The 27207-nt window shown below is 39.2% G+C and overlaps 1 protein-coding gene and 1 long non-coding RNA gene across 5 annotated transcripts in view; both read left to right on the top strand.

Annotated features, from left to right (window-relative positions):
* The first annotated feature begins 10799 nt into the window (after nucleotides 1–10799).
* On the top strand, nucleotides 10800–12684 carry LOC140683570 (uncharacterized). The gene is made up of 2 exons (XR_012054738.1): nucleotides 10800–11147; nucleotides 12479–12684. It is a non-coding gene; the product is annotated as an uncharacterized lncRNA (long non-coding RNA).
* Nucleotides 12685–22421: 9737 nt separating this feature from the next.
* The window catches only part of CYRIA (CYFIP related Rac1 interactor A), a 55081-nt gene continuing 50295 nt past the window's right edge, over nucleotides 22422–27207 (top strand). For 3 of the 4 annotated variants that reach the window (XM_002198469.6, XM_012572880.5, XM_072926353.1), the window contains exon 1: nucleotides 22424–22578. The gene's annotated coding sequence lies outside the window, so the exon portion shown is untranslated. Of the gene's footprint in view, nucleotides 22579–27207 lie in introns of all 4 variants that reach the window. The other variant, XM_072926352.1, reaches the window with a different exon arrangement.

A 27207-nucleotide genomic window follows, 5' to 3' on the forward strand; every position in this document is an offset into this window, starting at 1 on the left:
TCCTTTGGTAGCACAGGATATATAGGCCAAATCCAATATACCATCTACAGTGTTTACAATAAATAAATTCCTTTTACTTTGGATTTTATTGTGACTATATGAAGAATATGGGAGTCTAGATAATAGTATGTGTCTGCAAAGGGTACATCAAGAACCATCATTGTGAATGTTAATACACCCTCATAATTTCCTTAGAGACTTTCTTTCCTGAAATTAGAAAGATTATGAAAATGCTGCTTTCTTTTTTTTCCTTCCTTAGTCCCATTGTGGTTGCTCTAGCATTCCAAAAGATAATATTCAGGGCTTTATAAGCAAAGAAATAGATTGCTGAGGGTCAGTGAGAAAAAAAGTGAGAAATCATTTTACGCCATCCTCAAAAGATGAAATCAATAGTATTAATTTATTCCAGATGGCACAGCACTATTGCCACTGTGATCCAATTGAAGTAGAAACAAAAATATTTAAGATTTATGGAAAGATTGAGGAAGCTGATGTTCTTATTGCCTGAAAATGTTCTTGCAATGTCTGATAACATTAAAACATTTACTGAGGGAAAATCAGGGAGTTGTGCCATAATATAGGTTGAAATGTATCTTTGGAAGTCATATATCCAGCTCCCCACTCAAAGTAGAGCCAGTTGCAAAGCTGAATCAAACTTTGAAACCACAAGTTAGTCAGGGCTTTGTCAAGCCAAACTTTGTATTTGAGGATCAACATCCCACAGTCCCTCTGGGCAACCCATTCCAGAGATTTATCACCCTCATTATAGTAATTGTCTTTGTCTTACTTCTTAATTGGGATTTTAGCTGTCTGCAGCTTGTGCCCTTTTCCCCCAGCACTGGAGGCTGTGCATGTCTAAGAGGCATCTGGCTCCATCATCACTGTAAAGTGTTGGAGAAAAAGCAGTTTGCTTGTTCTTCTGTGGGCTGGACAAAGCCACGTTTCTACAACTGTCTCCATGTCTCACGTGCCAGTGCCCCAGTCATCTCAATGGCCCTCTGCCCTACTCAGCTCAATTAATCAGTGTCTTCTTCGTGCTGAGAAGCACAAAATTGGGTGTAGAACTTTCAAGGCAGTCTTGGGGCTGCTACACTGAATAGCCAACAGCAATCACATCCCTCTTCCCGTGCCTGTGCTCTTACTAGTACAGTCCTTGATGTTCTTAGGCTTCAGTGCAATACGTACAAACCAGCTGCATATAAACCAAACACTGCTGGGTATTGTGTTGCTCTAATATAATTGTAATGTTGTTGTGTCAGACTGTAACTGGATTTCCAGAGAAAATGTGCCATTAACTGCAGTTGTTATTTAATTAATAAACATAAAATGTAAGCCTTGTTATCTATTTTAAAGATGATATCTTAACAAAGTTTTGTAAGCTGGAGAATCCCTCCTAAGAGCTATACAACAAAATGCCATGTGGGAAGACACAGCAAATGCAACTGCAGTAGAAGCACACACACCTTTGTGCTGCTGCAGTCAGTTTCATCCAACACTAATGAACTTTGCAGAACTCCTGCAGAGCAGATAATTATTACATTATGCAGAGGGGAGGAACTGAAGCATAAATAAGCAACTGAACTAATTTTGAAGTCCACAGTTATGGCCTAAATGACCTCTTACTGAGTGGGAGTTTTAGGAATGATTTAATTAGAGGAGAACTGGGTCAAGGCTAAATGCTTTTGAAATTCTCAAGCTACCTTTTCTAACTCAAGGTCAAGCAGAGAACGGAAGTCAAAAGAAAGCTCCACTCCTAATCCTTTAATTTATTCATGCATATCATACTCATAAACAGTAAATCTGAGTCCTCCTACTCAGGTTCTAACATTACCACTGGGAGCAACACAGAGTAAAAAAGAGGGAAAATTGGTTAGTTCCACAGTTCTGGGGAATAAAAGTAGTCAGCTAGAGAGTGGATGGATGTAGGGTATATAGGGTTTTTTTTAACCATTTTGTAATTCGGATGTTTAGTGTTTATGTACAATACATTGGTCTCCAGAACACTTTTCACACGTTGCAAATAAATTATATCCCATGAACACATTTTTATCAGGGCAACCTGCCAAGCTACCTTCTTGACCACATATTTTCACAGCATGATAAGACAGTTTGCTTATCTTCAAATCCTCCAAATATCTTTTAGAAGCTCTAAGGACTTTTTCTTTCTATTGAATGATATGAAATTTTTTTAAAGTGAAAGAAAATATCTCAAAAATGTTCCTGTGTAAACACGGAGATTTTCTTTTATTGTTTTCTTAGAAAACACTTCAAGAATAATCTTAAAGACCTTAAAATTAGGGGTGTTTATTGTATCACAACAAAAATTAACACTCTTGAAAATGTCAACTTTATAAAGTAATATAACAGAAAAATCAGGAAATAACCTTACACGTGATGAGTGCCACAAGATGGCACTGCTTCATACCATCAGCTCGATTTTAAGTGTCCTAAAACTACTAACAGATTAACAGAGATGGAAAAATAAAACTAGCAAAAGATACACGTATAGGCTTATAAATATAAAATTATATTTATAAATGAAAAAAAAAAAAAGTTTGCTAAATAACAGATTCTATAGAAAGAGGCTAGAACTCATTCAGCAATGCCATATTTGCCTCAATATTATCCAGAGGTGGAGAGGGCCTGGAAGTACAGAACTCATTAAGATTGTCTAGTATTAAAGCTTTCATTGTGAAGTTTAAGATTGAGGAAATATTTGTCCCCACAGCATTCGACAACCTTTTTTTTTTCCTTTGAAAGATAAAATTAATCTACACTGGTTTCTCTGGTCAGAAAAAGTATTTTGCAGAAGAAAGGAATTCTGTAGCACAGGCACTTAGATATTTGTGCAGAGTGTGTGTATTAACATTATTGACAGGCCTAAGAAGAATTGTACCCAAGCTTCCCAAAACAACAGCATGACACAGAGCACTGTGTTTGCATCCCAGAGAACAGGAATTTGTTTCAAGTTGGGAGAAAGCTGGATCAAAAGAAATTCTTGGACACACCCAATACATTCAGTTTGGTATTGCTGGTTAAAACTTAAGACAGCTGATGTTTATTGAGACGTAGAAAGTTGTGCCTCTGCTATTAGTGGGTTGCTCCATAAAGCTCAATTAGCTTTATTACTCACATTCCTTCATTAATGTCAAGATCAATTTTACCTGAAAGGTCTTGTCCTACACCTTCTTTGCATTTCTCAGGGAACACTGTGTTCCCAAAGGCCTATGGAAGAAGGCAATCATTCCCACTGACTTCCCTGGGAAAATGTGGGCCATTAAATCTCTGCCAGGTTAGAAGTCTAGCAGTACAGCCTGTCTTTATGTCAAAGCAGCGGAGGACAACTTTCTCTCTTGTGGGAAACTGTCAATTTACAATATCTTTCAGCCATGTCTTAGAAAAACATGCCTAGGACATTTGACTGAGTTTTGAGTTGTAATTCATCACAAGTAGAGCCATGGCTTCAAATAAAGCCAAAGATAAAAGGAAAATCTATGCTGAATTTAAAGCGATGTCTGAAATGCTTTCCTTTTTGGATTATTTAAATATTCTACCCATATTTTTTTCTACCTCTGTATTTGGAACATGCAGGAAAATAAAATATTTAGCTATGAAATTTGCATGTTTGTGTACAACAATATTACCTCAAGTATGAAACAACAAATTCAATAAGCATTGCTAGAAGCTTTCTAAAAAGTATTCATTTGGCATTTTAAAATATTTCCCAGCCCTTTCTTAATAATAGAATCATTTAGGTTGGAAAAGATCTTAAGGCTGAGTTCAACCATCAACCCAGAACTGCCAAGTCCAGCATTAAACCATGTGCCTAAGCACCACATCTACATGCCTGCAGGGATGGTGACTCACTTCCCTGTCCCAACGTTTGCCAGCTCTTCCAGTGAATAGATTTTTCCTCATATCCAATCTAAACCTACCCTGGTGCAACCTGAGGCCATTTCCCGTAGTCCTGTTGCTTGTTACTTGGGAAAAGAGATTGACACTCACACCACCACCCACCGTGGTGAAGTGCACTGGCACAGTCTGTCTTGAAAAGCTATGACTTCATTGATCAAAGTCTGTTCACCTCTACTACTGGGGAAAAGATTTTCAGGCATTATTTTAGCAGCCTTCATGAAGAAGGAAAGCAGAAAAAAAAAAAACCAAAAAAGGGGGAGTAGCATCAGGGGTTTTGGAATACTTTAATCTATTAAAGATAGGAAGCGAATAATAAATGTGAATCTTGGCAAAGGGTTCCTCAACTCAGATCTTTATGGATTTTCTGGGAAGGGAGGAGAGACAGGAGGGGGGAAAAACAAACATAGTGTTTGGAAGATTGGCTCAGGACCCAGAAATATGTTTGTAGAGAGTTCCTATTCTGCAGATAGTCCAGCCTTGTCATGTCTCTAAGCAACAAGATCTATAAAATGCACTTGCAGTAACAGAGATTAAATTGCATCAAATGTGCATAAATTTTAAGCCAGATCTGAATCTTTATTTAATGATTGCTTTCTTGTCACAGTAAGTAGGGGAATAAATATTGTCATGGCTTTAAGACCCTCATAAAGCTTATTATTTTTAAATAGTCATATTATATCTAGAAATACTTATATTCAGAGTTCTGAGTAATGCTCAAAATTGTGGGCAATGCCCTTTACCTGAAAAATTCACCTCTTGATATTTTGCAGAGGATAGCGCTGGCACAATGTTGAAATCTCTGGATTATGGAATATTCATTTGCGTTATACTTTTATGTAAAATACATCTTTTTTCCAGTGCTTGTGAGCTAAATGAATGAAACATTTACATAAATAGTAATAAATGCATACTTTAAATCCAGAAATATATTGAGTTGAATTATGAAAAAAAAAAATCATAATTCTGTTAGAAGTACACTTCTAAATTGCCACATGCAAATAAGAAGCATGTTACGTCTATTCCATGTATATTTATAGATGTACATAATTCTATTTATTTTTAATGAAAAATATCACAAATTAGATTTAAATCTTTCTGGTAATTCACAACATTCATTAAAAACTGTACAAGAAACAAAATAATATTTTAAAATGGAAAACCAATGTTTTGAAGATTAGGAATAAACCAGTATTTATTGGACATGAAAATTTGACACTTTTTTGTCTTTTTATACCTGCATTAAAGTAACTGGTAACATTTCAATATGACTAAATAAGTTGACTATAATTGATTGAATTTTACAGCACAGAAACAGCATTCTATAGCACAGAATAGAGAGGAGATAGCAACAGCATATTAAAAAGTAGTAGAAGAGAAGACAGTACAGCATTTTAATATGTCAAGTGACATATTAAAAGGTGTGAATTTTGCCATCATGATAAAGTTGGTGCTATTGGAGATATGGGAGTTTTATTTATTTATTAAATATGCCAAGGTAGGTGTATAGCAACAACATTCTGACTGGGAACACTGGAGGTCAATGTGTACTCAATACAATTTGCTATACAACTCTACATAGAACAATGCAAATTAGCTCAGCTAGACAGGAACCTGGAGAGAGTTCAGTGTCTGTACCTCACTTGATAAAGTTTCTTTCATTGATAACATCCTTTGGACTGGATAATCTTGTCAAACAATAATAAACACCAAGCACACATACAGACTCCTACAGAAGCATAGGTGCCTCCATCTTGAGCTGAATTCTATCCCAGATGTATTTCTAGAAGACCATTAGAGAGCTGATGTGATTGTCCATGCCTTGACTTCTAGGATTGTTAGAAAGGTGTCCCTACCTGCCGTTACAGAATGGCCTGGATCACCTTTGTATCTGACACATGTCTTCAAGGCTTCTAAATATGCAAGACATCCAAAAAACCAGTGGATATGTATGTGTGAGCAAGTGAACAGAGATTATTTTGAGTTTCAGTATCCCTTTATAGCACAAAAATGGCTTAGCAAGCACCCAACATCTATCATTTTCCTGGCACCAAATAGCTTTAGTGCCCTTCCTTTTCCCCCTTTCTTTTGTTGAATGCCTTACATAATCTGGTCTCTGCTTTCAGATAGTTCAAATGGCATTCATCTGTCCTATTTTACACGTTTTATATGATCTGATCTTGTAGAATAATTTTCTAGTCAAGGAGGCTATGACAGATTTTTAGACTGCAATTAAGTGCGTCCTAAAGTATGTGGTCAAAATAGGTCAGATGAATCACATGCCCATTTCTCCTGATTGTTTATACAGTATGGCTAACTCAGGTGTACACATCTAAAGTCAGGTCAGATGAATCATGCAGTGTGGTATCCCTCAAGGACAGAATTGGAGGGAGGAGCTGCATTCCTTCCAAAGTGACTTGTTACCACAGTGTTGTCAGAAGTCAGAAAGATTAATTCCACTTGCATGTTTGTACGAAATATGATCATCATTTTGCATGTTGTTATTTGTAAGTCTCAATAAGTGAAAAGTTTTACCATGGGAAAATAGGTATATAATCATCAATATTCAACTGAGCATTTTAAAATTATTTGGTTTAAAAGATGCAGATAATCATGCTTTCACAGTATTAGTCTCAAACATATGGCACAAAATTTATTGGCTTTATGTCTTTCTGCCATTCTGAACACAGGAGAACAGCAAGCATTTATGCAGCACAAGGGGGACCAAATAGACAATGACTTATTATGCATAAAACCTAGCAGTGCAAGGTCCATGCCTCACATAAATTAATCATTTAAAAAGGCTTGAATTTACACAGCTGGTTTATACCAGAATAATTATGATTATCATATGATTATTTTGTTCTGGTACTAGAAGTCCTAGACCTAAATTTAATCTGTCCTCTAAACAAAGACTGAGCGTTGAATAAGGCCTTGCTGGGATGAATATTTTAGCAAGTGCTTTGTTCAGCATAGAATAATTCTTTTCACTTTTTGATCCAATTCATCAAATCTTCCTTTATGCAAATACAATTCCAAGTGAAACTGGATTGTACACAGATCAGTAAAATGATGGAAGTTAAAAATAACTGGCAGTATCTAAAAGTTCATCAAAAAGGAGCAGAAGAAAGAATAGAAAGCAGTGATGAAGGGGATGAGGGAGCTTCACTGTCAAACTGGCTTTGGTGTCAAGAAAATGCCACGTTTACTGCTAGGCAATAAATTACTTCATATGGCCATAACATATGTGTATTCAAGTTGCTACAGCTCAAGGGACTGAACAACCACAGAATGACAGGAAAGTTGAAAATACCTTCCTGATGGAGTTGAGGACCAAGAAATCCTTAAAGAAGGAAAAGACATGGAGGACTAAACCTGAATATCCTTCAAAGGTAGTTCAGAAGAACTTCATGAGTTCAGATTTGTGCCAGTTCTTGTGCAGCATGGAGGTATACACATATCCTTAGCCAGAGGACTGTGAAGTATCTATTAGTCAGACAAAAGATGAGAGAAACCTTTAGAATCTAAATATTACATAAATGTTACTAGTATTTACACAAAAACTGTTTTCTAAACCTTTGTGGCAGTATTGTTTACCTTTGCTTGTGTGCCTTCTTAATAAGAAGGCTGCTCACTTTTTAGCAACTCCCAGTTGGATGACCTGGTTCTACATCCCCACAGCCTGGAATTTGCAAGAGTTGGACACCACAGTAATAGATTAAAGTTAAGTTATATTTAACACCTTTCTATTTCTTTCACATGAATGGAAAACCAAGAGACCCAGAAAAAAAAGCTTCATAGACAAGAAAAAGATAGCAAAAATAATCTGTGGTTTGCAGTATTCAGGGAGATGTGAGTCTTTATTAAAAGAGAATCTTATATGCCTTAAGAATTATTTTTGGCTCTACTTTTAAAGCACATTAATGACTGCAAATGACTGTTACAATTGTAACATGGCATTTTTTGTGGCACCTCCATGCATTCTATATTATCTATAACTATTGTGTCACTGGGAAAGTTGAGAATATTGAATTTTACTGTCTTAAATTTTGCATCCTAGCTTTTTTCACAAAAAAGAAAAAAAAAAAAAAGGAAACACAGGGAAAATAGCTTTGAACATGTATTCAAATGAAAGATAGTATCTATAAAAAAGATCATCTTGAAATAAGCCAGTAGACCTCCCAGGAATGTTCTATTACAAATATTGTCACAGTTGGAATGAATACCTCCTGCAGCCTAAGCCTGCTACCATAACTGGTCTTACTCTATTACAAGGCATCCAAAAGCAAAAAAAAAAAAAAAAAAAAGAAAAAGAAAAAAAAAAAGTAGCGACATTTTAACAACGTGCGATGACTCTTAAGGGCTGTCCTCATTGACTATGACACAAACATCTAATGTTCCTAGTGTCGCTTTCTACAATCAGCACTTTAGTATGTGCAGTAATTTTATTTTTTTTTTTTTTAAGGACATCCTATTTCACTAGATCTTTTGTAAGGGCTTTTCAGAACTGTTGCACAGAAGTTGCCAAGACCCTCATTTGCCAGTTCTTTGAACAGTTAAGCCTTCTCTCAAGTGACCTCTCTGGTCGCAGTTAGGCCACCAGCCCTACACTCTGTTCCTTTTCTTTTAGCATGCTTATAAACAAGAGTAACTGCAAATGTGTATCTATAAAGAAGAAAAGCCATACAAGGTTTGATCAAGAACCAATCTGTGCCTTTCCAACTGCCTACAAACATTCAACTTGTGACAGACCTCACACTACATTCAAATATCTGGAGCGCCACATATGGATCTCTGAGGCAAAAAGTGATGAACTGCTCCTGCAGGCATTTGCAGGTCTGACAGAAACACTGGCCTGTGATGAAGATTTAGAACAGACATGTACAAAAAAGAGCCACTGGATTTTTAAGCAGCTGTTAGGAAAAGTAATTACTACTTTCTGACATAACCAGTGGGAAGACAGAATTTAGGAGCTTTGCTTTTCTCAGAAAACTTTTTGCTTGAGCCTAAGAGACACTAAATTCCATTAAACCTCTTGTTTCTAACAGAAATATACTGTTCAATAATTATAACAGGACTGCATTTTGCTGGCCTTGGCCATGTGGCGCCATGGCAGGGGCCATGACTGACCCTGTTCCCCCATCCTGGGCTCTGGCACTGGGGAGCAGGGCTGGCAGAGTGAGGCTACCCTCGGTGCTCCCCAAACCAACCCCTGCCCCACACCCTGCTGCTCCACGAGACTCTGTTTGAAACACAGAGACTCCCAGCCCTTCTGCAGAAAATGACTGGAAGAAGCTGAATATGCTGTGTCCTTTGCAGGGGACCTCCTTTGCAGCTTTGATCCCAAGGAGATGCTGGGCTGGCAGACAGAGCTCTGCTCCCACCCTCCGTGGGCACCAGGAAGGTGTTGACAGTTTGTGCTCATCACCAGGCTGGAGCAGAGAGCCTCTTCCCTGTTCCTAGAATGGACTTGATTTGTAGAGGCTTGCTCTAAAATTATAGTAATTTTAAGGAAAGGTTTAAACCAAGGCCGTAGGAAGCACAACTGATGAAATATTGTGGTATCTGTGAAATAAAGTGGGGATTTTGAGAACTACTTTCCAGATTAAGATGTCTAATTTCAGCCTCAGCCACAAATACAACTTGCAGTTATCACTACAAGCATCACCTATATGTTTTGAGGTGACAACTGCTACAGAAAAATAAAATTCTATAATCACAATATGATTTTGTGAAACACATTGTGAAATTTCTTCTTTTTCTTTCCTTCATGGCACATATCACTGCTATAGCTATGTCAATTATCCCAGCCCTTTATTGCTGTTCTTAGCAACTTGTCCAGGCCATGATTAACCATTATGGCTTGCTGAGATGCACATAGCACACCACAGTACTAATGCTCCAGCTGTGAGTGGGAAATCAGGGATGGATTTTTCCTTACTGCATGCAGGTAGTAATTAAAGCAACCAGAGATTTTCTTCATTGGATTCTCCCATGGCTCCCTGAAGTTCCACTCCCAAACTTTATTAAAACACAATATGTGCAATGTTTTTCTGTGCGAGGTATAAAGTCCCCTTGAGAACAATTGCTTGTGAAGTGATGGGCTTTTGTTGTGCTTTAAAGTAGTTTTAATATTTCTGTATATACAGGAACACACGTCACTGTACACATGCAAGTACTTTGTTTGCAGTTTGGGTTTTATCAGCCTGCGCTAACATAAACATACCCTTGACAGTTATGTGACTATGTAGATACAGTATCATAACATTTTAAGACTTCAAAGATGAATTCTCACTATTAGAGGGTTTTTGGGGTTCTGTTATGTGCACAAAAAATGGTTACAACCAGAAGGAAAGGGAATCAGAATGCTCAGGTTTATTTAAGAAAATCTAATTAATATTGCTGCTCGTTTTCAGTTCTTACTTTGCAACTTCATGCTTCATGTTTTCTACATAAAATCTCCTCTTGGTATATTTGTGACTTTTCTAAACACTGCAGACTAAAAGTTCAGTTCAGTACCAGCTAACTTTGCCTTCTATCTTTTTTTTCTATGACAAGAACGTGTGCACATGTGTTTCCTGCTCGAGGTGAGATTCATATTTACAGGATATGGAAAGTTAGCATGACAAAAGTAATGACTGTGTAGAAGGAAACTCACTTTCGTTAGCAGGCATCCTATTTACTGCCACCTCCCATGATATGTCACATGACATTTTAGACACCAAAGTTCTTTTAGTGAAAACTTCCTGCACAGAAAATGGAAACTTTGACCAAAAAAAATCCCCCAAAAAACCAAAAAGCAAACCCCCCCAAAAAAACCAAAACAAAACAAAACAAAAAAAAAAAAAAAACCAAAAAAAAACCCACCAAAAAAGCCACAAGCTGAGTTTACCCTGGGAAAAAAATTTATCAACAAGATCTTTCCTCAGATCTACCCACCCAGCTTACTGAGCACATTGATCACATATGAACTTGATCACAGAGGATTATGAAGAATTATTTGGTATAATTTAAAAAAGCCCACTTATTCTTTTAAACCCACTGCATTCTACTCACTGAGAGGACTGGTTGTCTTCAAAATACTTTTTACTAAACCTTTTAATTATGACTTAAGATAAATTTTTCTGGCAGTGGCTGAGGAAGGATTCCTGGATAGAGGAGTAACATCCAGTGGCATTGGACAATGATTCTCACCAGCTATCTGTAGGATTACTGTGGGACAAAGAAGGACAGCAGTAAGTTCGCATTAATAAATCCTCATAAAATGGACCCAGAGGCACAATCACTGTGTTGGAGACACCACATTCAAGCCAGTGGCTGGGTTCATAACAATGGGGGAACTGGAGGGCTCACAGTTACTCTGCCTACAGATAAGCACCCCAAGAACTGGAAATTTAAGGGAAATAATTTTCCATGCACTTAACTCTCCTACACGTCCTCTGCACTAAAAAACTGGGCTCAATGTGATTGCAACTCAAAGCACTGAAATTAATATAAAACCAGGAGAAATTCCCATGAATTAGTGCAAATTGATGCTTTTACTTTGCAAAAAATATTTTTAGGGTTTCCAGAAAACAGTAAGAAAATAACTATTAATTTAGTGCTGCAAGAAGTGGCAAGCTTTGCTTTTAAAATGGAAGTTTTGGATACTGATTTCACCCCAGAATCACCTGCAACCATTTTTTTTACAAGGACTATAATACTAAAATTTAACAGGATGTCATTTACCCACATGATAAATTATATCTTGTGAAGCAAGATTTGACCATAAGTCAGCTCATATGAATGACTGAATTTAGAATCATGGAATAATATTCTTCTCTGCCCTGTGATGCATGAATTTAATTTTGAACAGGTGTACGGATCACTGAAAATGACCATTTCCAGGGTTATGGAAGAGCTTGCCACCAATTAAAAACCACTGAGTGCACCTGAATATAGGAACAAAAAGGCTGAGAATCAGCATAAAGATGTGAAGTTCTAGCTTCAGGGAGAAAAAAAGTGTGAATGGTTCACTAGTTACTAAAATAGATTGAGTGTTACAACAGCAAGAGCTTGTAGACGTTACTTGTGTAATAAAAATATGGGTGGTAGCAAATTATATTGCTGTGAAGAGCAGATGAGGAAAGACGCCTACTGAAACCTGATGCTGCCTTTGAACTTTAAAATTTTGACTTAATAAGCTTTGCAGTGGCGCTGCTTAGCAAAGAGCTGTCACGAAGGGCAGATTTGTTTCACAGCAGAATTGCTTTATTAAAAATCCTCAGCATTTCCATAAAGTCCTGATTCAGAAACAGAAGGAGGAGTTACACTGAACTTGACTGCTGACCTGACAGTGAGAATGAAGCTATTGTGCCCAGGACTGAATATGCATATCTGTGCTTCTCCCCGAGCTCCACAGGGCAGTTCCCCTCCAAGGGAGAGGAACCCTTTAGAGAGCTGAAAGCTGCTACTGCCAGATGCAGAAACCCTGGAACAGACCCTAAACTCTGTAGGTTTCATGGCCATTAATAGGTTAAAATACAACTTTTAACCTTCTCCTTTTTTTCCCCTCTGTTTGCTGTAGGGTAATCAATGGACTGCAAGCCATGTGCAGCAGCGTGGCCCATGGCGTCATCTTTGTGCTATTCAGCAAACTGCAAGCTAGATGTGCTCAATTAATAGTGAAGATTGTCAGGGAAGCAGAGCTGGAAACGCTTATTTGATACTGCATTAATTGAACCTGCTTGTTTGAATAAAATACTAATTACCTCACTGACTCTTTTGCATTAAGCCTTCTCTTTATGCGTGCTTTACTTGGTGGGAAGGAGTTGGTACAATTCAGCACAAAATGTGATACAAACTAATGCTTGGGAAGGAAAAAAACTCTAATGGCACATTAAGTGTTGTCAATTGCATGGCTTTCTCTATTATTGCTGAGCTTTCAGGATAAAGAAAATACCATCTGTAATCATGACTGCACAAATAGAACACACACAGAAAGGAAGTTCATTCCCTCATCTTGAACCTCAGAAAAAGGCAAGGCTCTTTTCTGCTCTGCATGTGTTACTAGGAAGACTAGCATGCAACTAAATCACTTTTTTCCCCAGATTTTAACTGAATTTCAAACTCTGTGATGCAGATAGATCTGCTTGTGATTTGATCTGGTGATCATGACAAGAAAAGCTATTTTACTTGACTTCTGTGCCATCCTTGAGACACAGAGGCTGTCTTTTTAAGGAAATTTTTTAATCCTTTTTCAACTTTCATCGTAATGGAAGCTGTCGTGCAGTTAAGCATTTTCTTGTTAAGGCTGCACTGAAACAGAGCTCTAGGTTCTAACAGATCCTTCTAAAAGGGATACCAGCAGTAGTAACCACTTATTTTAAGCAAAGACATGCAGAAAATACACTGAAAGACTTAAAGAATATGCTTTGTTCCATTTTTATGTTTCATTTGTTTTATGCAAAATCAATTGTTCCATAATTCAGAGCCCAATTGCTCCTCTAACAACTGTATGAACAGAACTTTTGTCATAGGAGAAATAGTTTTCTATTGTCACCTATTAATGAGCTAGAAAAGACTTTGCATAACCTGTTGTCTGAAAAATACTTTATTTTGCAATGAAGTGACGAACTGAAATCACTCTACAAGTAGAACTACAGGATGTCTATTTAGGACCATTGCAAGAAGCAATGTCAATGCAATGAGACCCTCTGAGTTCTTGTCACCAGTGGTGAGAAGCCCCTCTCCCTAGAATGAAAGTTCAAGGCAACATCATCATGGAAGATGGCTTTGTGGGCTTTGGCTCTCCAAAGATAAAACAGGGAGCGGGATGAGATTAGGAAAGGTGATGTTATTGGGTAAACAGAAGAAAGTGAGATGGCAAAAGATATTTATTTCTTAATCATAGCATTTGATGGGAAAAATGAGGGAAAGATTTACTATCTGTTGATCATCTCTACTAGGTGGGAACTAATAGTAGCTCTCTAAGGCCTTTGAGAAGTTATCAAGAAGACCCATCCCTTCTGCAGCCCTGAAGGCCAAGTTATATGGAGCCCTGAGCAACATGACCTTGTGGAATTAGATGATTTTTAAGGTCCCTTCTAACCCAAACCACTCTGTGATTGATTCTAAGAGAGGGACAGGCTCTCCTGGGTGGTACATGACAAGCGGAGGAGTTTCAACACATGCATGCTGAAAGCAGAAGTTCAGACTGGTTGTAAGGCAGTGTCCTGAACACGAGGACAGTCACAAGCAGAACAGCTTTCACACAGAGGCTGTGCACTTTACTTCCTTGAGGGTTTTCAAGATCCAACTGGAAAAACACCAGAGCAACATGGTCTGAGTTAACCCTACTTGGAACAGGATGCTGGGCTAGAAACTCCCTGAGGTCCCTTCCAACAAGAATTATTTTATGATCCTGAGAGACTATGATTTTCCACTTTTTTGTGGACACAGGTCTTTTTCAACACATAAATGAACCTTCCATTTATCCTTATCATTGACTCAGAATTAATTAGTGTTCATTATAAACATCTGTTTGACTGCTGACTATTGACTTTCCATAATTATCACTGTATTTACCTTTCAGTTTAGTGATATTTTATTTCATTTACACATAGATTCAATGCTTGTAAGGAGATATGTAAGGTTATTTAGTGAACACAGAAGAGCATGTTCAGCTATTCTAGTTCAGATTCCAGAAAAGGCCAAAATACTTTACTAAGAATAAGGATATTTACTTTTTTTTTTTTTAATAGTTTTAACATCATCTAGCCAAAGGATAGTATATGAGCTATAATAATTCTAATTCTAATAAGACAGAAAAAAGGATAATGCCCTTTCGGGAAGTGAGGAAAGCATTATCTCAACGTTCCTAACACATCTATTGTTGTGCTGTTTGTATTACATGCTAGAAAAATTATAGTCTAGGCTTGGAATGTCTAAATTGTAGAGGGATTAAATTATTTTCATGTTGGCACCATCTCAAATGGAATCTAACAGTACTGATACACTTATATTTTCTTTGAATTTTTGCACTCCTTTTTAAAGAGGTGGCATTCCTGATTCTTCAGATTTTAGGTGAAAAAAAAAATTATAAAAATGTGAAGATTTTTTTTGGTCAAATGATGTGTAAAACAGTTTTAAACTTATCTTCCTTGTTCTCAGATAAATTTAAAAAAAGAAAAAAGAGAGAGGCCAGTCTCCTACTGGTTTGCATGTAGTATATATGTTCTACATTTTGTGAAACATGGACAAAGAGAAAAAAGGGCCCTGTAGAAAAGAACTCACTAGATTTATACCAAGTGATTTTTATACATCCTGCTACAGAAAAGAATAGACAAATCCAAGTGACTTTGACAAAAGCTACACCATGTGCTTTAAGTTATTTGCTATAGGAGAAGAGCCAAATAATTGTAGAGAAGCTCAGTTTTTTAAGTTCCTTGAGTTTGCTGGGCACTAAGCAGATGCCTGCTCCAGGACCAATCAGCCCATCTCTCTCTACACTGCTGGCGGCTGTCACATCTACTCATATCTTCTTCTAGAGCTGACAGGGTGAGCACATCTTACTATAGTTCATTCAAAATGGAGTGACCCAGGAGAAAACTACTACTTAAACTGTTTAATCTAACCTGCCTCATTTTGACTACAATAGCAAATCACCCCCACAAATCTTTGGGAACAATGAACAGAGGCAAGCTGTGAGTGGTGATGTGGTGGTACCAATACAATGGAACTGAGAAGATGACATCCATTCACAGCTTAATGCTCCTGCAAAGGAGGGCCTGAATCCTGCAAATCCTTTCCAAATAGCTTATGCAAGACAGGGAATTAGACCATATTGGGTTTGATGCATTCTTTAAACAATGGTACTGCATACATATAGCATTTGCTAAAAACAGTATTTAGAGCTGCAAAATTAAGATTTTAGGAATTAGGAAATATCAGAATCAAGACTTTAATGTACATTTCCCAGTCTAGTTGGGCAACTACCGTTCTTTCTGGCTGAAAAGCAGAAGCTTGGGGAATTGGTTTATAAACAATGGGCATTCATGTATATGGATTTTGCAAAAGTTGGATCCACACTGATATAATATGGGAAATTCACAGCCTGGATTTTCCTATTACAAAAGACAGGAATCTAATTTAGCAACCCAACTGTTACTTCAAAACACTTGTGTAATTTCCTATAACAACTGCTCATCACTTCATACATCTTCAAATTGGAGTCTTGGCCTTTTAAATTACCTACAAAGATTTCAGCTCAGTTGAAGTTTGGTGATTGCCATGTAGCAATGGAGCAAAATTAGATAGCTGAAATCTCCATTTCCATCAGTTCTGTCCTCCTCTCCTTTGAAAGAGCCTGCTGTACTCAAGGAAATCTCTACTGCTTATTTCCTGAAGCATATTCTGAATATTGTGCTGGTCAGTAACTATATGAATGTAAATTGAAAGAAAGGTCCTAGACCACCTGAAAAGTTCAGTGGCTCAGGAGTTGCTTCAGAAACAGTTCTCTTGCTATATGTACATTAACTCCAACACAAGCACAGGAAAACTGGCTGAGGACCATTTCAATTGTCTAATTTGAATTTATTCTGGGCATAACTTAGTCCTACTGGTCAGCTGAGGAAAATAATTTTAGGAGCAGAACAACAATAGCTATCATGTTCACCATGCTGCTAGAAAAAGCTTCATTTATTGTTGCTTTGAAAGAAACCACACAGGCCTGGCTGTTCAGAGTATTCGGACTCTGTGATTTTGATCCAGGCTGAGAGCTCTTGAGGAACACTAATTTTAAAAAGTAGGAAAGAATAATCAACTTTTATAAATAGTTCTGCATTTATAAGATATTATACACGGTACATTTCTATAAATAAGCTTTGTCCCTGATGAACTCCATAGATCTTACCAAAAATTTTTAAAAATTGTTTTGTTATACTGTGATATACCAAAGATACAGAGGTTTCTGTAAGCCACTTTCTATACCAAATGTAAAAAAAAAATTACTGGCACATAACCACCAAAATCAGAAGACAGCAATCTGAAAAATGTCCTTTCAATGACATTCACACATGATATAACATATATATATATATAGTGCTTCAACTTCATATTGCTGTAGATGCTGTGTTAGCTTCTCAAGCTTTCGAGTCAGCATTTCTAGGTGTGGGAATGCGGGGAGCCTTTTCTCCTCAGCTTGTCTCCATAAGTTATATGAGAGTTTGGTGAAAAATACAGGATTTTCAGCACAGAAAATAACAGAGAAGAAGCAGAGCTGTGGTTTGGGATAATCATGATGGCATGTGACTCAGGTGGGGTTGCTGCTTGCTTTCCATGTTTGAGTAAAAAAATATGTGAATCATGTCAGAAACACATTTAAGCTGGATAAATACACTGAAGAAAATGTCTAACAGATTATTTTTTTAAAAAATCTAACTCACATAAATTCCTAATCATCTATCTATAGCTCAGAACGATGGAAGTTATCCATCTTGTATTCTCGTGATTCCTGCAGTATTGGTTACCTCATTTGCATAAAATGAATAGAATAAATTGTTACGAATCCAAAAATATACGGTTGCCAGGATACATCTTGCTCGATGTAAATGAAAATGGGTTTATGACGGCCAGCTTAGAGTAGTTTGGAACTTAGACATTTTCTTATTAACATTAATAGTGATAAATGAAATATTACATATCCAGTGAGCTATTGAAATTATCAACATTTGTTTGGCAAAAGGAATTTTACTTCAAGCAAGTCTGAACTACTGGTTGTACAATGTAATTATATTAAAATACCCTGAGGTTTTACTGTAGAAGCAGCATTCAAAGTGAATATTCCATGCTTGCTTCTCTATAAACTTTTGAATTTAAATAGTAAGTTTCTTTAATTGTTTGTATGATTTCCAATATTACAGCCTTAACAACAAGCATCTATCACTGTATAGAAATATTATTATTATGCTTTGCCCACGCATAATATGTGGGTAAAGTATTTATAGTTGACAACCATATCCAAAAAAAAAGTCCTAGGATCTAACTACATTTTGATACAATGACACTGACAAATTCTTATTTAATGTATAGTATTCTGACTAGCTAAAAATGACAAAAATATAATTGCTTTCTGTTTTAAGCATTATATTTTATAAATCTCAATTTTTTAAGCTATACACATGAATATCAATATTTTTTAAAGCCTGCACCAGAAGTTAAACTATATCACTTTTTGGAGTAAATTTGTTTAATTTGCATTGAATGCCTAATGAAGATACTTAATGCATAAAATAATTACATTTTTATTGTTTGCCATTCAAGTTGTATACATGTCTTTAAAAGGGGATTATGTATCCTATATATTGACTTCCAAATAGGCAGATAAACAGGGATCAGCCTTCCAGCTGTATTCAGGTGAGACTCCAGTGTTTTTTGATGAGTGGTGTAGCTGCCATGGCTACGCCACGGTTCGTGGTCTAACCTGCCATGGCTGGTCCCTTGTCAGCAAAGGGGTGGCTGTCCATGCCTCTGCCAATGTCATGTGCCAGCGGATACAAGAGAGAAACTGGGGGTTATTACAATCGAGGCTCAGTGTGTTCTGAAGGAAAAATCCTCTTCATGCTGAAGATACCTGACACAATTGAGATAAGGAAGTTTATCCTCTTACTAATGGTTGGTTCTTTGATAGGAGAGAAAAATACTGACAATGCCACAGCAGCACTGTTCTTTCATAGGAAACAATTTCAGACACAATTCGGAGTTGTAAAATTATAGATTAATTCCTCTCCTCTCTCCTCTCCTCTCCTCTCCTCTCCTCTCCTCTCCTCTCCTCTCCTCTCCTCTCCTCTCCTCTCCTCTCCTCTCCTCTCCTCTCCTCTCCTCTCCTCTCCTCTCCTCTCCTCTCCTCTCCTCTCCTCTCCTCTCCTCTCCTCTCCTCTCCTCTCCTCTCCTCTCCTCTCCTCTCCTCTCCTCTCCTCTCCTCTCCTCTCCTCTCCTCTCCTCTCCTCTCCTCTCCTCTCCTCTCCTCTCCTCTCCTCTCCTCTCCTCTCCTCTCCTCTCCTCTCCTCTCCTCTCCTCTCCTCTCCTCTTTGATTTGTTGTGCCTTGGAAGCTACTGGCTTCACTCCTAGTTTTCAGTCACATAACTGAAAAAGAAGATTATGTCCCTAAGTTATGAAATAGCTCTGAGGTTCCTCTTCACAAGTTGCCATTGCAAACAATATCAGTGGTACTGTGAATTATACAAGTGATGACAGGACCATACTGAATATTCATATAATTTACTTCATAGAATATATAATTATCCTTTTTTTTTCTGTGTTAACCACAAAAACAAAGGGCTTCCAGACTGAGGAAATGATTAAGGGGCTGATGGAATGGGCACTGAAATTAAAGACCCTCTCCTTTGAATTTGGTGATTTCTGAACAGAGCTCTAAACCTTTCTTTTCCTCAAAATGCTCTTTGTAATAACCTGTTTCCTTTCAGACTGCACAGAGCTAAAATGAGCATTAAGGAAGATTTCCCTTTATTCTACAAATAAACTCCCACATGTAATACTGGAGAAAAGTGCTAGATAAATACATTAGTTCTACTTAGCAAGTTAAACATCAAAAGCTGAAAACTCATGTGCCCATATGTTTGGTGACTGCTGGTTGCATCCAGATGATTTTGAATGCAATTCTGCATAAAGCAATGAATTTCAGGACTTGCAAGGCACCATACTCTACACAAGCCTAAACAACATTGTTCCAGGTAGATAAAAATACAAGTATTTACCAGTATTGCAGATGACTTTTATGAATCATTCTTTTTTTAAAAAATAATCTATTCCACCATTTAAATTTCAGCAGATAAGGCCGTCACCTAAAAAAATCCAGAGATTGCTGCTATGCTCCTATGTCCCAGCTGAGCCATGGTTGTGTATACATTGTCATAACTGTGAAATAAAATGTGTTAAAATCACCTCCAATATCAGACTGCAAATCGATTTGGATGGGATTCAGTGTGAGATTCAGACTTCTACATTTTGGATGTCTGTCAGCAGGTGTCTTTAGCTAAGTGACTTAAATTTCCACTGCAGAGATGACAGATTCACTTAAGTAGCAATGAGCATTCTGACTTACATCTACACATCACAGGACCTACAAGTCTTCTGGAAGACACGTAGAAAATAAGGCAAGATACCCAAGGGTAACTTCAAAATCTCTGAATGTTTGTGCTTATCCCACCCCTGGATCAGGACTGGGGTAGCTTTAAGCTGTAATAACCAGATTATTACTGGCTGGCCCATTGCATTGCTCACCAGAGAACTGATTTTAGAAGCCTGCCTGCTTCTTGTGATGTGTGAAACTACTTCAGGAAAGCACTAGACCTGGACTTTAGTACTGCCTGTAATGGGAAATTAGACACCTAAATGATGTCTAAGAAATAGAGGTGTCTGTATTTAGAGGCACAATTAGAGGCCCAAATTTAGAGGCACAATTCAGCAGTGTAAATGCAAGCACATCCTTTCACCTGAGAACATTTACGGTTCTTGAGTTATTGGGACGGGGCTGGTAGAGATAAGACAGAAAATTATGGGTGTCCTGAATATTTTCAAAGAAAAACTGGGTGATATGTTAGATAACTCACAGAGTCTAAGTGATAAGAAATTACTTTACTGAGGAATCTGATCCCAGCCAGTGTGCTGCAAACTGAACTTTTCTCACACAAACACTAAGATAACAGTTTCACAAAGACAGTTGTGGCTTGGCTACTATGCCAGTATGCAGTTAAATAGTTGTTTCCTGGTCTCTAATGTCATTGTCCAAAGCTGAGAATCTGAAATCTATCACTCACCTGCCATTTTCCCTACAAGCTGATCAACTTTAGTCTTATAGTGGTATGTGATGGCAGCATGTGAACATGTAGATGGTCTACAGTTTATTTCATCAATATCTAGCAGTCCCTTTATTTTGGCAGGATTTAAAAGTTGGATTTTTCTAACTCCTAAATATTACCAGTATGCAGAATAAAAGTATTCTTCTGGCTAAGTCCTTGATGTATTCAGTGCAGACAACTTGAGAACATACATAGATAGCATGCAGTCATAGAGTCAGGATATTTCCAAAAGATGGGTGGCAGCTGTGTCTTCTTTTGTAAAAGCACCAGTTCAAAACACAACCATTATAAAGCAGTCAGAATGCATGCCCCAGAAAAATAATTAAAAGGGGACATTACGTTGCAAGCTGGGAATCTGAGGTTCAGTTCTTTCTCCTGGTTCAAGTTTTCCATGTGACTGTTCTTCCCACTTGAAAGTGGAGCAATGCTATTTACTTCTTTTAAAAGGTACTTTGAGACTTGTGGGTAAAAAATGCAAGCCAGCAGCTCAGTGTTCTACTAAGCTGGGTGCTGTAAGGGTAGCTATACTAAATGTGCTACAGCAACAGAGACACAGCCTTTTAATAGACTAAGTATGTCACTTGAATTATTTTCTAACTAGACAATTTGTAATTTTCAGACTAAAAAAAGAACAATTCAAGGACATCTGGATCAAGCCTGGGTAAAGGGAAGAAGTTAAATCATGAAAGTGATGCTGCTCTGGAGTGCTTGCTCAGAGGGAGTGACAGGCCAGAGTGTCAAGGCAGCAGCAGGCCCTACATTTTCACAGCTCTACCAAACCACCCAACTTCGGGCAGGCTCCAAAACTTGCCTTATTCATGAGAATCACACCTCTCTGAGCACACAGCTCTCCTCAGCACATTTGCCCGGGGCAGAAAGCAGCTGTGAACTCTCAGGTTCAGTGGCACAGAGCTGTGATGGCTTTGAGGTCAGCATCACAGCTTCTCACATTTAAAGAGCTCAGCAAGCAAAGCCCTTTGAACAATTGAGCAGGTATTTCTGTACTGTACTTCTAATATTGTCACTTTTGTTTTTCTTTTCTTGCTTTCTCGCTCTAAATGACGCCCAGACTGGCTTTTGGGGAAGGGGGAAACTAAGTGCTGCGCACCCATTCTGGCGACTTTAACCTCATTTAACCCTCAGCACAGCAAGAGGAAGTACAAAGTATTTTCATGAGCTGTGAATGGGCTCAGATCTGGTTTTGACGTCTTGAGGAAGCGCTGCCTTCTACAAAGCCAGAAACACAAAAAATGTATGTGAAGTTCCGAACTCCAGGGTTGAGAGTCACAGAGTCACACAGACACCGTCCTTTACCACTTTCCCCCCTCCCACAACGGAGGCCACCGGAGAGAGGGGGATGGGATCCCTGCGAAACGGGGAGTGTTTGGGTCAGCGCCGATGTCCCCGGGCGGGGCGCAGCGCGGGTGACAGTCACACGCACCCCTGCCCCGATTCCGCTAGCGGGCAGCCCAGCGCCCCGGCCTGTCCGCTGGGGAGCCAGGGGGTCCCCGCGTACGGTCTGCACGGGGCGGCAGACCCATCCCAATCCCTAACCCTATCCCCATCCATCCCCGTCGGAGGGCGCCTCGCCCCGCGGCGGCGGGAGGCGGGTCCGGGGAGCCGCGCCCGGGGCGGCCGCCGGCGGGAGCCGCACGCAGCCACCGCGGGGCGGGGCGGGGCGGCTCTGCCAGCGTCGCGCTGGGCCGGGCGGGCTGGGCCGCGCCGCAGCGCCGGCGGCTGATTCGGAGGCAGCGGCGGGGGATGGACGAAGGTACCTGCGGCGGCCAGCGGCGACGGGCGGCCCAGGTAAGAGCGGGCAGGCACGGCGGGGCCCGGGGAAGCGCGGGGTGGGCGCTGAGCCGCCTCTGCTGCTCCTTCACTCAGCGCCCCCGCATCGCGGCGGGGCGGGGACGGTGGCTGCAGCCCCGGAGCCTCCCCGCTCCCCTCTCCCTCTGAGCCTCCGCAGCCGCCTTTGTGCCCGCTCCCCGGCCCCGAGGCGCCCTCGCGGTGCCCCTGCCCCTCGCCCCGCGGGGCTGCGGGCAGCGGCGGGGCGGACCCGGAGGGACACGGCCAACTGTTGCCTGGGAAGCGGCGGCCCCGGAGCGCTGCCAGCGGCCCCGGGGCGGTGAGCGCCGGCGGCTGGCTTCGCCCCCAGCCCCGCTTGGGGAGGCATCGGGTGCGCTGCGAGCCCGAGCGGAGGTTCCCGATTGGCCTCGCCGAGCCGGGAGATGCTTCCCCGGCCACTGGGCTCTCCCGGGTGGAAGTCTCCCGGTTTTCGCTGCCGGGCGGGGGTACCGGAGCCGCTGCGGCCGCAGGGACGCGCAGCGCCGGCGCGGAGCCGGCTGTGCCCGCGGCAGGGCCCGGGAGCCCGGCGGAGCTCCGCGCTGGCCCGGGCTGTCGGTCCTACAGCGAGTCGCTGTGCCTGGCCGGGCTGAGTGTGGTGTGGGGGGCAAAGGGAGATGAGGCTTCAAACTTTGATTATTCCGAAAAGTTTCTATTGCAGCTGCTAGTGATTGCTGGATGCAGGGTGCCATAAGCGTGGTGTTTCCAGAGGGATGTGCCTAGACAGGAGATGAAAGACAGGCTCTGTAGCGCTGCATTCATCTCGTTTAAATCGCTGTCCATGTTGGGAGGTGTTAACAGCAAACAGATAGCACGCGTGTATCATTCCTATTATTATATTTCTCCTCATTTGATTCCAAGACCGTTTCGTTTTCCTTATCTGGGGTTTGTTTTGCTACGGTCTCAGTAATACATTGTGCTACTGTGTAAAATCGAATGCTCCATAATTCACTGCCAACACAGTGAGGCTCTTAACTGCACAGGCTTTTAGTGGTGCTGCTAATAACTTGCCGAGGGTGGTGATGTGAGTTGATTTCCAGCCTATTCCTGGTCTCTAATTGCCATACAGACCATTTTTACACTCTGTTTTTGTTGCCAGTTCTAAAGTCAGTTTATATGGGTTTGGGGAAAGGGTAGATTAAGGGGGACAGAGTGTCTTTGCTTTGCTTCTTCTGTTTTGACCATCTGCAAGGCCATAAAAAAAAAATTAAAATTACTTTAGCAGTGAACTCTTAGGAGAGAGATTTGGAATGAAATGCTGTCGTGACATGAGGTTGCCTTGTGGGCAAAGATTTTCACATGCTCAGCACAGCTCTTCAAAAATATCCCAACTCCTATTACACAGGGAAGAATTGAGCTGATACTTCCTTTTTCTCTATTATGGTAACTTTCATATTTCTATAACATGCAAGGAAGACTGTTACATCAGCAATGTACTTTTTTTAAGTAATTTTAAAAATCTTGTAATTTCTTGCATTTAAATCTCTTTTCTACACTTCCATAATACCCCCAGTCCCCCATCTCACCAGGCCCAAATTAAAAACTAATTATAAAGTCCTACTGTTTCCTATGGTAGACTTAAAAAATGTTTTAATGAAACTAAATTACAAATTATGGGAACATCATGAAAGGTTTGACTTAATTTTATAAAGAGCATGGAGTAGCAACCAAGATAATTTTATTCTTCGGCTTAAACTGCTGTAGTATGTTTAACTGCTGGTCTTTAAAGTTTCACTTGATGTAAACTATGGCAAGTATAAGCAAGGCTTTCTGAGTTGCTTACATGGATTCTCAAAGGCTGTGCAATATTTACTGTATTCTGCTCTGTACTTCTTCAGTACCCTCCTGTGCTGCTTTTGCAGTGATGCTTTGTTTCTTCCCTTAAGAACTTCTGCTCTTTATTAAAAACTGAAAATAAACAAAAAACAAGTGATTGAAAAGACAGTATATGCCAGTAATTAGAATAAACCTCCCTTGATTAAGTCAGAAAGGAAAAATAGTGATCATCTTGGATACTATTGCATAATTACTGTTGTCAGATGTCATTTTGCCATGACAGTGAGTCTATTAGTGAATTTTACAGTGCTGTGAAGATAATTAATTGTTAGTGTGCTTAGCTTGTCCTCATGACATCATTTTTGATGCTGTTTTGTCAGGCTGAAATATCTTGTCCTCAGCAGTATAGCAGCCTTACAAAGGCATTGAGGATTTGCATGTGCAGTATGTTGCAGATTTTCACATTTTGTGATACACAAAATGAGCTTAAATGCTACATGTTATTTAGATGAATAACCATTCCTGTACTTGATATAAATAATATTTTTTAGATGTAGAGATACTGTAAGTCAGATCTCTTTATCATATTTTTATCTACTTCCAAATGCCATTCTAATTAGTTTTTGGAGAAACTGTAAAATATTTTTGTGGAATTACTCGCATTCTTGAGCACTAGATGTATATTGCATGCAGTAGCACGTGAACTTAATAATTCAGTTCTCATTTTAAACAAACCAGAAAAATGCTATTTTATATCCAAACCCTGTATATGATGCAGACATCATTAGGTCTCCTGTTAAAAATCCTGGAGACAAACAGGGTATTTTGTTGGGACTATAAAGTCAGTAGATAGGGGTGTATGGATGCTAACAATGTATGCTAATTTGAAGCAGCCAAACGTCTTAGTGTTTCCTCTGTACTGAATTCAGTATGTACTTGGATCCATTTCAATATTATCAATCATTCTTTTAGCAGTGCTTTCTACTCATGTTATCTAGGAATGCAAAACAGTAACACTAAATCAGAGAAAACAGTTTGAGAGGCATGAATTAAAATATTTAATATATGGGGCAGTTTGAGAGCTGCAAAAAAATGTAGTCATAAATTTGAATTTTGTTGTTTAAATTAAAATTGTAATAGAAGCTGCTCTGCACTCATGTGAATGATGATGAGAGCAATCTGAATTTCATCTGTACAGGTCCTAATTATTATGAAGTACCAGGAATTTACCATTCCTCTACTTAGCCAAAATTCCAATTCCTGATTCCAGTTAAAATTAAAAATGTGTCTTATTTTCTATCTTTACATACTGCTCAATATAAGTTCTTGATTTAACTGGTAGCTGTAGTTGATCCTACAGAAAAAAATAACAGTAATATATATAGGACAAGAACCTTTCCGGACTGGTGTGACTCAGTGCAGCACTGACATGCAAGTGCTTGAAAGATTTTTATTTAGTATTGTGGGTTTAAAATGTTTAGAAATTATGCCAACAGGAGGATAGCAACCATGAGATTTAGTTAAATATCACTCAGCCTTACCTTAACTCAGGAATGGTTACTTTGGCATGATAACAACTCAAATACTCTTGTCTAATTTATGGACTTGTCAATAGACCAGAAAATCAGTTCTCTGAGGGACTTCTTTGTGCATTTTTACCATTTTTTTTTCTTCTGTCCATGACAGTACTTTGGTAGTGCTTTTCATCTTGGACGGGTTGACAGATTTTAACAACATGGTTTGGATGACCAGCAGTGGCAAAGGTGGAGCTAATGCATAAGTCCTAGTCTTACCTTTGAGTAAATCTGTGTAAGGAACTTGCGATGTTTATAATGCGTGAAACGTTAATTTTGCAGGTTCCAGTGGCAATGCAGCTTGTGTTGTTAAGTGTGCCTATCAAAAGTGCTAGTCTGGTTTGGTTCAAGTCTTGGGCTAATAAATGTGATTTGTGAACCTGTGTTCCTCAGGCCTGGTGAAGAGCATCCATAGCATCCATTCAGCATGGGAGTTGTCGTGTCTAGAATATGGCACGGAGCATACTGAAATCTTGAGTTTGATTCCGTTTGTGTGTGATGAGCTCGAGATGACAGAGTGCAAGTTTGCGCAATATAAAAACACTGTGGAGGTGGTTTGGTGTTTTTAAGGGAATGTGTAGACTTAAACTGACATTTTAGATAAAAGTCATTCTGTACTCTCCTGTATCTCTCTGATGCACACAGGTTTAACTTAAAGTTTAAATAGTTGTTAGAAGCTTTCTTATATATAATTTATGGGATTTGGTGTGGGGGGGAATTCTCTCTGCTGTATATTACTGCCTGAGTTCATAAATTATTTGAGTGGCCTATTTTACAACTAGATGGCTTAAAGCTGAGGTTGATAGTCCTAAAACCCATGTCTGAAAGCACACTTTTCTACATTTTTTACTGTGAAGAAAATGAGATGCACAGGGCTTCTGTTCTGCATCCACCCATAGCTGTTAATCACTAAGACTGTTCTGGAGAGTGGAATCTCTCTCCTACTTCATTGCCTTTGGCATCCAGAGATGGGAATGTTCCCTCAAGATTAAAATATCTTGTTTTGCTAAGAAATAAGTGTAAACTATTTACTCAAACTTGAGTAAAAGCATTTGCAATTATGTTAGTCTCTCTTCTCTTCATGTTTTATGGTGCATTAGTTGCATCCCACATTCATTAAGTGTGACACTTTATTCTTTGTTCTTTTGAGCTCTAAGTACCTTGAGTTCACATCACTCTCTTCCCAAGAGACTGAAACAAGCAGTGTCATAAGCTGTCCTTTATTTCACCTGCAACCTTTGGG

The sequence above is a fragment of the Taeniopygia guttata genome, chromosome 3 (assembly GCF_048771995.1).
Source record: "Taeniopygia guttata chromosome 3, bTaeGut7.mat, whole genome shotgun sequence".
Classification (NCBI taxonomy): domain Eukaryota; kingdom Metazoa; phylum Chordata; class Aves; order Passeriformes; family Estrildidae; genus Taeniopygia; species Taeniopygia guttata.